The 12,680-nt window shown below is 42.2% G+C and overlaps 1 pseudogene; it reads right to left on the reverse strand.

Annotated features, from left to right (window-relative positions):
- The window catches only part of LOC102887298, a 38,188-nt pseudogene extending 26,768 nt beyond the window's left edge, over nt 1–11,420 (reverse strand).
- Between the last annotated feature and the right edge of the window lie 1,260 nt (nt 11,421–12,680).

A 12,680-nucleotide genomic window follows, 5' to 3' on the forward strand; every position in this document is an offset into this window, starting at 1 on the left:
GCTTGTATTGAGGTGCTCATAAGATTTTTTTATTTTAATTCTATTAATGTAATATATAGCATTTATTGACTTATGTATATTGAACCATCTCTGTATCCTAGAGATGAATGAATCCCACTTGGTCATGGTATATAGTAGTCCTTTTAATGTACTTTTGAATTCAGTTTGCAAGTATTTTGTTGAGAATTTTTACATCTATAATCATCAAAGATATTGGCCTCTAGTTTTATTTTATTTTATTTTTTATAGTCCTTATCTGATTTTGGTATCAGGGTAATGCACATCTCATAAAATAAAGTAGAGAGTGTTCTGTCTTCATTTTTTTGGAAGAGTTTAAAAAAAAGTCGGTATGAATTTGCCTTAGATGTTTGGTTATGGGCTTTTCTTTGGTGGGAGGTTTTTGATTACTGATTCAGTCTCTTTACTTGTTATTGGTCTGTTCCAATATTCTATTTCTTTGAGATTCAGTCTTGGTATGATATATGTTTCTAGGAATTTATTTCATCTAGGTTATCCAATTTGTTGGCATATAATTGTTCTTAATAGTTTCTCATGAGCTTTTGTATTTCTCTGATGTCAGTTAATGTTTCCTCTTTTGTTTCTTATTTTATTTGATTCTTCTCTCTTTTTTTCTTAGTCTAGCTAAAAGTTTGACAGTTTTGTTTATTTTTTTCAAAAAACCTTAGCTGATATTTTCTGTTGTTTTTCTGGTCTCTATTTCATCGATTTTTACTCTGATTTTTGTTATTTCCTTCTTTCTGCTAACTTTTGGCTTAATTTGTTCTTTTTCTAGTTCCTTGAGTTATAAGGTTTGGTTATTTACTTGTGACCTTTTTTTTTTTTTAATGTAGGTGTTTATCGTTATAAACTTCCCTTTTAGAACTGCTTTTGCTGCATTGCATAAGTTTTTGTATGTTCTCCTTCCATTTTTGTTTGTTTCAAGATATATCTTTTTCCATGTCCTTCAGGCTGAAGGACATGGCAAAGGGCAAGAACAAAAGAGGCTGTGCTGGCGTATTTAAAACTTCTGCATCCACTGACATGAGCAGGCCTTTGGTAGGGCAGAGGCACATATTCTGCCTCCTACAAGGAAGCATCACAGGGCAGAGATGTATAATCTGCTCACATGGCGTGGGAAAAATAACTTGAACAATAGTAAAAGGTACCATATTAATAATCAGCTAGATCTTAGTTTTATTATACTGACCTTTGGGGGTACTTAGGGGTATCATGGGAAGGAAAGAAGCCTTTGATTACAGCTGTGACAAAGAAAAGAATCAGCAAGTGTCCCATGTCCATCCATTCCTAATGACATCATATCATTTTACCCCTGAATTAAAATTTAACCCATTTACATTTAGAGTAATTATGGACAAGTAGGGAATTACTAATGCCATCTTATTGTTTTCTGCCTGTCTTGTCGTTTTCTTGCTTCTTTCTTCCTCTTTGCTCTTTCTTTGTGAATTGATGATTTTTGTTATAGTGAGATACTTTGGTTCCCTTCTCTTTATATTTTGTGTATCTACTATCAGTTTTTGCAGTGTGGTTATCATAAGGCTTCCATAACATACCTTACAGATGTAATAGCCTACTTTTAGCTGACAACAACATTACTTTGATCACATACAAAAACTATACCCTTCTATGCTTCTCCCATTAGTTTTGTGTTTTTGATATCTCAGTTAAGAAATTTTCATAGCTATAGTTATTTTCAACACTTTTGTCCTTTAACCTTTATCCTAGAATTAAGTGGTTATCACACCACCTTATTACAGTATTAGAGCAACCTGAATTTGATCATATACTGAACTTTACCGGTATGTTTCATATTTTGATATTTTTTTCGTGTTGCTAATCAGTGTCCTTTCATTTTAGCTTAAAGAACTCTTCTAGCATTTCTCAGAAAGGCTGGTATAGCAGTGATGAACTCCCTTAGCTTTTGTTTCATTTCTGAAAGACAACTTTGCAGATTAAAGTATTCTCCGCAGAACTTTTTTTCTTTCGGTACCCACCTCTCTCCTCGCCTGCAAAATTTCTGCTGAGAAATCTGCCAATAGGCTTATGAGATTGTCTTACTGAGAATTTTTTTCCCTCTGACTGCTTTAAAAATTTCTGTTTTTCATTTTAGATAGTTTTATGATAATGTGACTTGGAGAAGATCATTTTGGGTTGAAATTTTGGGGTGACTAATAAGCTTCATGAACTCGGATGTCCAAATCTCTCCCCAAATTCAGGAAGTTCTCAGCTGTTATTTCTTTAAATAAGCTTTCTGCTCTTTCTCCCTTTCTTCTCCATCTAGGACTTCAGTAATGTGTAGATCATTTCTTTCAATGGTATCCTATAATTCATGCGAGCTTTCTTTACTCTGTTTCATTCGGGCTTCTCAGGAACCCTCCAGGAGGCTGGTGATGTGGGAGCCAGTGAGTGTGGTGGTGGACTGGGAGCCCAGGTTTGCTGGGGTCTACTGGGAGACTGATATTATGTGAGCTGCCTGGTGTCATGTGAGGTACCCAGTGTCCAGGCAGGCTGGGAGCCTGGGTTTGTTGGAGCCATCTGGGGCTATAGGGGCTGGCAGATGCTGGGATGCGCCAGGGACCTGGGCTTCTTGGAGGCTGCCAGGAGCCTGATGCCATGGAAGCTACCTGGGGCTATGGAAGCCACTCGTGCTGCTGGATCCAGCAGACACCAGGGTGAGCTTGGGGCTGGGAGCCTGGTGACATGAAAGTTGCCATGGAACACAAGAGCTTCCTGGGGCCGCTGGAGCCCAGCAGGCACTGGGGTGAGCTGGGGCCTGGGTTTGTAGGAGCTCACTAGGGGCCACTTAGGGCCATGGGAGTCAGCCTGGTGCCGGGACAGGGCGGTGGTGGGATCCGCGGCAAAGTCAGGTGCTCACTTCACTGTCCGTCTCCCATGGGCAGGATGTATCTCTTCTTGCTGGGCTGCCGGGTTTGGTGGTGGGCTGAGGAGAGTAATGTGAAACTGTCTTTCCTACCCTCTTCAATGTGTCTTTTCTTATTTCTGTACTTTACCAAGGAGCCGTAATCCCTCACCTGGAATCCTTAGCTCTTGTGAAGATCTTTTCATGCACAGGCAGTCATTTCAATTGATGTTTCCAGGAGGATTCAGGTGCTAGAAATCCTTATGCCACCATTCTGTTGACCACACGTTCTTAAGTCAGCTTCCTGTTCTGCCTTTCTTCCACTTCTTATCATCACACCCGAGGCAGCTATAAAGAGGGCAGCAATATTTTTTGTCCAATAATCGGAAAGCATGCAAATGGTATGACAGTACGATAGAATAATAACGACTGCCTATTGTATCAGTCAATTTTGCTGTGTAACAATCTCAGAATTTTAGTGGCCCACAAATTATGTATTCGTTTCATGCTCGCTAGATAAAGGCTGTGAGTCGGCCATAGGTCAGCTCAGTGTCGCAGGCACATCTGCACTTCCACTCCCTGTAGCTTCTGATTTCTGAATTCAGGCTGAAGGACGTGGCAAAGGGCAAGAACAAAAGAGGCTGTGCTGGCACATTTAAAACTTCTGCATCCACCGGCATGAGCAGGCCTTTGGTAGGGCAGAGGTACATATTCTGCCTCCTACAAGGAAGCATCACAGGGCAGAGATGTATAATCTGCTCACATGGCGTGGGAAAAATAACTTGAACAATAGTAAAAGGTACCATATTAATAATCAGCTAGATCTTAGTTTTATTATACTGACCTTTGGGGGTACTTAGGGGTATCATGGGAAGAAAAGAAGCCTTTGATTACAGCTGTGACAAAGAAAAGAATCAGCAAGTGTCCCATGTCCATCCATTCCTAATGACATCATATCATTTTACCCCTGAATTAAAAACGAATTCAATATTTAAAATGCAAATATAATTAGAAATGCAAAGAATATAACAATATTAAAATGCAAAGGAATGCAAATATAAATTATGTAATTTATCTCTTTGACATATCTTGTCTGCAGAGACTCGTGCTGACAAAATTTCATCTTGTGTAGTTTGCAGATAAAAAGATAATCCCCGATACCATGTAAATTATACTGTGGAAAGCTCTTCTAAACCATCATATGGGAAAAAACAAACAAAAAAAAAACCAAAAAACAAAAACAGAGCTGGGCTTCTTACTCCCATTAGCTACCAGTATTAAAGAAATGAGAAAAAAAAAATGCAGTTTTACCTGCCCATTGAGGAGGCTAGGAAAGGGAGATTCTCATTACTTCCCTCAGCCCTCCATCAAGCACAGGTCTTTCATCTGATTGAGTTAGCAATTTACCCCTCAGCATATTTTTCTTTGGAGTGCTTACTTAACCATTTTAAAGATGACAGGCAGCAGTTGTCCTTCAGAAGTATGCTATTAGTAGTCTCCTTCACAGGAACTACTCTCTGTAACCAACTTCCCTCTGCCTGTGATTGAAAAGTCTAAGGTATTAAGGTCTGAAAATCGAGATTTCAAACTGAAAGAAAACCACCTCAGTTTTATCTAGACTGAAGGATTTGGGCTGTTTAACATAGTTCTGTAAGAATCTTTGCAAGAGACATTCGAGTTAACTTTTGCTTTAGTTCTTTCAGTAAATGAAATAATGCAAAGCTTAAAGCGCTGTTGAGGTTGATATGAATGTGAATGCATATTTTGGGCATGTAATCTTTTTTTATTGGATGTCTTTTACCACTAATATAGAATTAATGACACCGTATTATGCATGTGTGTCGATTGCTGTGATTGAGAATTAAGTCACCAAGTGGTATTTTACCATCCTTTGTCCGTCCTGCTCTCATTTATGAGGACGTCTTCAATTACTCCAGTCGTCAGTGAACTTTCTAAACTGCCATATTATTTTTTATCTTTCCCACAACATTGGTCAGGTATTCTCCCAGATTATACAATGCATGGGGTGCAGTCCTGGGCTTACCCTTGACCCAGCTCCCAGCACAGGCTTGGCAGGTAGTTGGTTCTTAGTCTGTATTTGTTGAAGGAATAACCGTGTTGATTTGCATTACTAATTGAATACATGTGCAAGTGTTACTATCTTCACAGGACTGTAAGTTCCTCGTAGTCAAGGTCATGTTTTATTCTTGTTTAATTCCCTTGGCACCTCACAAAGTGCTGACTAGGCACACAGGGGCGTTTATGTGATATTTGTTGAACTAATTCTTCAAGTTAAGGTATATTTGAGTCTTCTACAGTATCACCTCTAAAGATGTCAACTTTAGTCTTTTAATCGATACAGTTGTAAATACTTTTAGCTAAGGACTATATGGTATTTATATACATATTTGTTGAGTGTCTCACATAGCATCTCACACCCAGGAGGTAAATTGTTGAAAAGAACTGAACTCTTAATTTTAACCATGATTTAGTACTGCCTAGCTACGTTGACAAAAATCTCTGGATACTTACAACCCAAAGGAAATGTCTCAATGAGCCAGAGCAAAAGATGGAATAATTTGAATTGTTAAGTAAGTAGAAATAATAATCGATGCTCAAAGGTAGACTATAGGGAAGCTGCAATGAATGAGGCGTGGCTTCAGGACTTTGCTAACACTGCTGCCAGTCAGTTTTTAAAAATGACCATTTAGAGACCACTTATGGAATTAGACACTATGTAAAGTATTGAATCTATTATCTTAATACTGAAAACAATTCTTTTATAAGTGTGGAAATCGAGACTTAGGAAGGCCAAACGGGTTGAGAGTCAAACATAGTCTCAAGAGGCTGAATCCTCCAGTTTACACTGTCTTGTAAAAACAGTTCCAGAAGCGGTGTAAGGAGAGAGAAGCAGAGCAGGCATCCTTAGGGAGGGAGACCCTTTCAGGATGCGGGAGTTTGTGGAAAACTCCCTGAGGAAAGTGACATTGGATGAGCAGAATTTTAAGAGAGAGAAATAGGGATAGGTTCTTTTGAACCACAGAAACTCATCATTTTAATAGGTCAAAAAAGTCACATATTGTTAATCGCATATAGTTCAACTTAGAACGATTTGGGGCAGTGATGATGACGTAAGCAATGTTTCAAAAATGGGGAGTTTCAATCCTCTTCCGGGCTCCCCATTTTTAAGTGAGGGGTTCTGAATGTTAGAGAGACAGGAGAAAATCAGAAATGTGAAGAGATGAGGGTTCATGAATTCTGGGAAAGGAGAATCAATTGTTAATGCGATAAAGTCCGATAAATTACTAATGCCATGATTGTTAATGTGTAGGAATTTAAAATCATTTTTAACATCTTTTATTTTTAGGCAATTTATATAAGATGTAAACAAGTGATTTCATGAGAGCCGTAAGGAACAGTAAAGGGAATGAAGTTGTTTCCACAGAGATATTTAAGTCTTCCCTGAAACATAATAGGAGTTGTCTCAAAACACCAGTGTTCATTATTTTAAGAAGGGGCCTACATCAGACAGAAATAACATCACAAATATCCCTTCTGCGTCGCATTCACCACGGATGGAGTTCCCTTGACACAAATTCTAAGAATTTTACCCCACACGTTAAAAGGAAGATTTTGCACTTTTCTGATTGAAAAATAGAGGCCAAAGTGGACATTTAAAAGCTATAAATACCTCTGTTTCTGGAATGATCTTATATGCTTTGCTGCCCCGGAGTGATTATTTATCTGTAGAGCTAGGACGTCTGCACTGCCTTTTGCTCTGACCAGGCACAGCCTCTAGCGCAGGATAATTCTTCAGAAGGATGCGAGGGTGACATTGTTCCCAATGGACCCCAAGTTCGGGGCTCTTTCTACCCCTCCCATGCCAGTCTCCTAGGGCTCTTTTATAGTATCCCAAAGAAGATATATTTTATTTGTAGAGACTTTTGGAGATGAGGGAAGGACACTGGTATCTACCGATATTGTTCTCTACAAGGTAATATACTGGGTCCTTTACATACTTCATTTCATTTAATCTCTCAAAACTTTATTATCATTATTATTACTATTGTTACATTATTGTCGTTATTATTTTTACATATGTAAAAACTGGGCCGAGAAAAAGAAAGAGGCGTAAGGTCACATGGTTTAATCCGAGCCCACCACTCCGAAGCCGTGTCCTCTGCTCCACCTCACGGCGCCCCGCGGTCAGACACCTTTGCATCAGGTGAACCGTTGCAATACTTAAAATTTTGCTCCCAGCGTAATTGGTGGTTCTCGCAGGGGGGAGGGGGGAGAGGGGTGTTGTTTTTCCATCGGAGGACATTTGTCAATGCCTGGAGACATTTTTAGTTGTCGCATTTGGGGGACATCTAGTGGGTAAACACCAGGAACGCTGCCATGCTCGCCACACCACAGAGGCCACCCCCACGAGGAAGGCCTGTCCGACTCACACGATCAGGAGCGCCAAGGCCAAGGCCGAGGAGCCCTGTCCTCAGTCCTCCGTGCTTCCTTGTCCCTCCGCTCGTCCCCGTGTTTCCCTGTTCTGGAAATTTTTGTCTAGCTTCTGACAATTAGAAAACCTGAATAATTAATGTAATTTTCCCATTATCAGACTTTCATTAATATCTACTGGTAGAGGTGATTAGCTAGACACTACACAGTACATTAGATCTCATTTCTGCTGGGAGCTTGTAACCTCGGGCAGACTTCTTCCCTAAGCCAGAACAAAACCCAGCAGGAGTTCAACACTCCTAACTTACATGCATCGGTAGGGAAGGCTTTGCATTCTCAGAGCTTAATGGAGCAGGGAAATGTGTTCCAGGTGAAGAGATGGGGTCCAAGTGGAAGGCAGTGCCATATGCCTCTGGGGGAGCTGAGGGAAGTCATCACCCCCTCCCTGTACCGGCAGCACAGCCATGTGGGCGATGCTGGAATTCAGAACCCTAGAACAGGAGGAAGGATTCGTCTGGGGCCATGCAGGACGCGCCCTGAATGTGTCATGTCAAGCCATGTGTGCCTAGATACCTATTTCTTTCACAGCTTGCTTTCGGTTTAACTGATGAATAATCCTGCAAATGATCTAAACTCTCCCTTGGACTTTGCTTTGACCGTGTAAACACAGCTACAAGCCACACAGTTAGTTCTGTACTTGCAGCCTCCTTAATTGTCATAAGTTCTTTAAACAAAAAGCGCACATTTATTCACTGTTCCTTGCAAACCAGCTTTCGTTGGGTCATAGCATCACCACTCTTTTAGGAAGAATAGCTCTATACATTTCCACAATGCCCAAGGCAAACGTTATTTATGGGAAACAAGCTTCCCAAATCCTGAATTGTTTTTTTTTCCTCCGAATCCTGAATTCTTAGATTTCAAATTTCCTAAATGTGGCTTTAAGGTAAGAACACAGTCCACGGCCTTACCTGGTTGCATTATCTCTAAGTAACCACAAGAGGGCGTGCGAGGAACACAATCCTCCTTGGAGCCGGGATTCTAGAGGCCATTTCCTTTAATACACAGCCCCAGAACTGGCAGTTTCCCGTATTCCAAGCTGGTGAAACAGATCCTTAGAACAGTCACTTACACATCTTTTTAACACGATGTCTATACAGAAGAGGGAGAAAGGGAAGGTCCCGTGACGTTTTCTATCCTGAGTCTTTTCACGTGTGGGAGAGAGGTTCAGCAAAATCAGCTCACGGGGCACCGTGCTGTTTGATTTAGTTGGAACTTTCACTGCGGGGGACATGGCTAACGCTGCTGGGTGGCTTGGGGTTTGAGTAGAATAAATCACTCCAAGTTTGAAAGATTTTTTTCCACAGTAATTCATTTCTGCCAAAAAGGAACTTGTTGATTTGGTTGGCCTTTGGCATTTTCAAAAGAAAGGAAATCATCATTCTCTCTTTTCTTTCAAAATAGAAAAGAGAATAGGAAGTCGCAGCCCGGGGTTTCCTCCCCACCCCCACTCTGTTTATGTGCTATTGTCGCAGGGGGGTGTCCCACAGAATGAGGAGAGCTCAGATACCTCCCAGGATACCCAGAAAGTCACTGCTGGGTGCTCTGGGGTAGGAGGACATGGATCAAATACGGGGCTCCCGTAGGACAGTGGTTCTCAAACTTTGCCGTACATCACTGTCACCCAGAACACTGGTTCAAACACAGACTTTGGGGCCCTGCTATGAGATCTTCATTCAGGAGGTCTGAGATGGGGCCTGAGAATTTGCATTTCCAACAACTCAGATGATGCCGATGTTGCTGGTTGGGGAGCACACCTGGAAAATCACCTCTTTGGGGAGTATTGTAAGATTCCTAAGACTTCTCACTTACTCCCGAGGTGGGGCCTAGGTGCCTGCAGCACGTTTGCCGCAATAATGGATGTGGGCTTGGCTCCTGAGATTCCCAGCCTGACACTGTTCCATACTCAGACCTCCCTGCAGACTCTAATGCCCCACAAAAGCCACACTTCTGAACAGAATAAAACCCTCAGGCTGCATCTCCTCATTTTCAGATCACCTCCAGCCATCGAGCTGCCAGTGGCTGCGTTCTCTGCTTTTAAATCTTGCTGCACGGGGGACTATGGGCAAATGCATTCTATATGAGTGGACAGTTTGGCCAGACTGTGTACATCGACTTCATCTCTGGGTGACCTCGGCCAGGCGACCTCTGCTTACATTCCTTTACTCGTCTGTGAAGCGGGAGCAATGGCTGCACCTACCTCACAGGTGGCTGCATATACCCGAACAGTGCTGAGAACAATGCCTCACACATTCTTCTTGATACATATTAGCTACTGTTGTCATCCTTCATCTTGACTTCTGGCGTCCCTTGCCTCATATGGAAACTTGAACCTCGAAGCTTCCCCGTTCCCAGGAGTGCGCCCATGCTGTGTTATCGAGAGCCCAGGAGTATGGCGCTACCTTTAACCCTCTCACCTGGCTGAGTAAACGGCCTAGCTATGAAGCAGGGGCCCAAGGGCAGCTCTAAAGGTCACTTATGGTTTCTAAGTGGTAAAGGTATCCAACCCAGGTAACCGGTTCAAGGTTTGTAGATTTCGAACCACCCGTTCGTTGTCTTGACTCTGTGGCCTTTGTGACAGATTAGAACCGCTGCTCTCTGGGCCTTGCGATACGAACAAGCAGCAAAATGGCAGGAGGAGAAGAGGAAACACCTTCCTGGTCGGATAAAAGTGTCCCTGGCACACTGCCGTGTGACTCGGGGCAACGCGCCTCACCTGCCCGTCTGTTCCCTAAGGGATAAAACACGTGTATGATGCAAAGCTGTCTCAGGCTTCCAGTCTTGTTTTCCATATATTTTTACATACGATCTATAACTAAGTAATATTTAACTATTTGTAAACTTCAAACAAATTTCTTTGATGTGGATATTTATTTTTCCCTTTTTATTTAAAAACTTTATTTATTGAACAAGTAACATATTGTCATGATGCGAAATTTAAAAGGTTGAAAAGGGTAAACAAGGAAAAGAAACCTCTCTCCTATACCCATCACCTACTACACAGTGTCTATCCATTGAGATTAAAATAAAATTAATAGATTTTGTGTTTTTGAGCATTTTTAAGTTCACAGCAAAATTGAGTAGGAAAGTACCGAGTTCTGCTCAGCCCCTCCCCCAACCCCTCCCCCACTGTCAACGTCCCCCACCATCGTGGTACGTTTGCTGTAGTTGATGAACCAGCGTGGACACATCATTATCGTCCAAAGTCCAGTGTTTACATTAAGGTTCACTCTTGGGTGTTATATGTTCTGACGAATATGTAAACACGTATCCACTGTTATAGTATCACATGGAAGAGTTTCACTGCCTTGAAGAATCGCCTGTGCTCCATCCCTCCTCCTTTCCACCACACCTCGGCCACCACTGATCCTCTGCTATCTCTGCAGTGTTGCCCTTCCTGGAACGCCATCTTGTTGAAATTATATAGTATGCAGCCTTCTCAGATCGGCTTCTTCCCCTTAGCGATATGCATTTAAGCTTCTCTAGGTCTTCATCTGTTCATCCTGATAGTCATCTTCATCTATTCGTAGTCACCTACTGAAGGACATCCTGGTTGCTTCCAGGTTTTGGCAATCATGAATAATGCTGCTATGAACACTTTTTGTGCAGCTTTTTGCGTGGACATAAATTTTCAGGCTGAGATTTTTAAAACAGCAGCTCTGAGATGTAAAGAAATCGCAATCATTGGAGACTTAGGACTGTTTCGTATTTCTTACCTGCATCTCGTGTGGAAGTCGTCATCAAGCAGCCAGAATGATCGTGGTCGCGGTGCTTTTGATAGAAACGTCCGCTGCAGCACGTGTCTTGCTCTCCCCAGGCTGACGCTGGTTAGGATGCTCTCCCCGGGAGGAGGCTGGGTGGGAGTGGAACATTTCTCTTTTGATCGCTCTTCTCTTTTGTCTCCTTCCCGGAGTCTGCGCTGCTGCCAGATGCAGACAGGGCTCTCTACTGCCGACGTGACTGTATCACTCTGGTGTTCCGGTTTAGATCGTCCGTGGTCCAGCTGTTTCCATCTCCAGCCCACACGTAGCATGTCTAGCTCCCGCCCTGGTGTGTACATCTATGTCTGCGTCGATCTAAGTCCACATCTATTTCCTGTACCAGGTTATGACCACCGTCTTCTTTCCTACCTCCTGAATGTCATGTGATGATGAGCTTGCGAGAGACGTCTGGTCAACCTTTGTCTCCAGCACAAGGCATTGTTGGTGCAGTTGCAGCTAAGGGCTGTTTGGCTGATCAGATTCCACGTCCCGTCCCATGAGAGGTGCAGCCTCCTCAGAGGCGCTGCTCTAAGGCTGACGAGAGCTGACAGATTTTAAGGTCTCATATGTATGAGGCACAATGCTAAGCGTTTTCACATACATGATCTCAGCTTCGTCAAACTCCCTACTTGTTGTAATGACTCCCATTTTAGACATGAAGAAACTGAGCCTTAGAGGAATTAAATCACTTGCTTGAGGACCTATGTAAATGAATTGCGGACTATAGGATTTCCAAGTTTGCACATGAGGACGCATGGCATACAAAAAAACAAAACTAGTTTTAATTTAACTCATCTGTCACATTGAAATGAATGATGTCATATGTGTTCTCATCGATATCAGTTTGTGTGTTTGTGTTTATTTGATTAGCGACTGTCTTCCCCCGAAGACTGCAGGCTCTATGAGGACAGGGACCGTTTCACTCCGTGTATCCCCAGTTCCTAGCCCAGCTTTGGTATTGTAATCTATGAACGATCTCGATCTTCCTGTGGGTCAACAAGTTCATCTCCTGACACATCAGCCCTGCTGGCAGAATAGGCGTTTTGGAAGCTGAATGTGAACAGTCATGATGAGGAATTCGTTTTCACCATTTCTTAGCACAATGGCGCCCATCCCTATCTTTCATTCTTCAGATAAACTTCTGGCGTAGATCTTCGAAGGAGAAAAAGATGCATTGCTGTTCAAAGGAGGAGATAACTGGGCCCAGAAAAGCACTTTTTCTAAATAATTTCTGTAATCTCATTAACAATCTAGAAATTTAGTCTCGAAAGCCTAAGCACTGTTAGTGCATGTTTGCTGCTGGGATCACATGACTGTGCCGATCTGTGAGTTACCAGTTATAACCCAAGAAGGGAGAGTTTATGTCCTCACTGTACCTCGGAACCCAACATGGCTATTAGAGATCTGGGTGCTGTCAGTTAGGACAGTGGAAACCAAGGCAGACTGTATGATCCTACGCTTTTCAAAGTCATTGCGTTTTTGTTCTTGATTTTCTATTGCTTAGAGGTTCAAATTTTTAATTTCTCAGCCCA

Source organism: Pteropus alecto, unplaced genomic scaffold (genome assembly GCF_000325575.1).
Source record: "Pteropus alecto unplaced genomic scaffold, ASM32557v1 scaffold87, whole genome shotgun sequence".
NCBI classification, from domain to species: domain Eukaryota; kingdom Metazoa; phylum Chordata; class Mammalia; order Chiroptera; family Pteropodidae; genus Pteropus; species Pteropus alecto.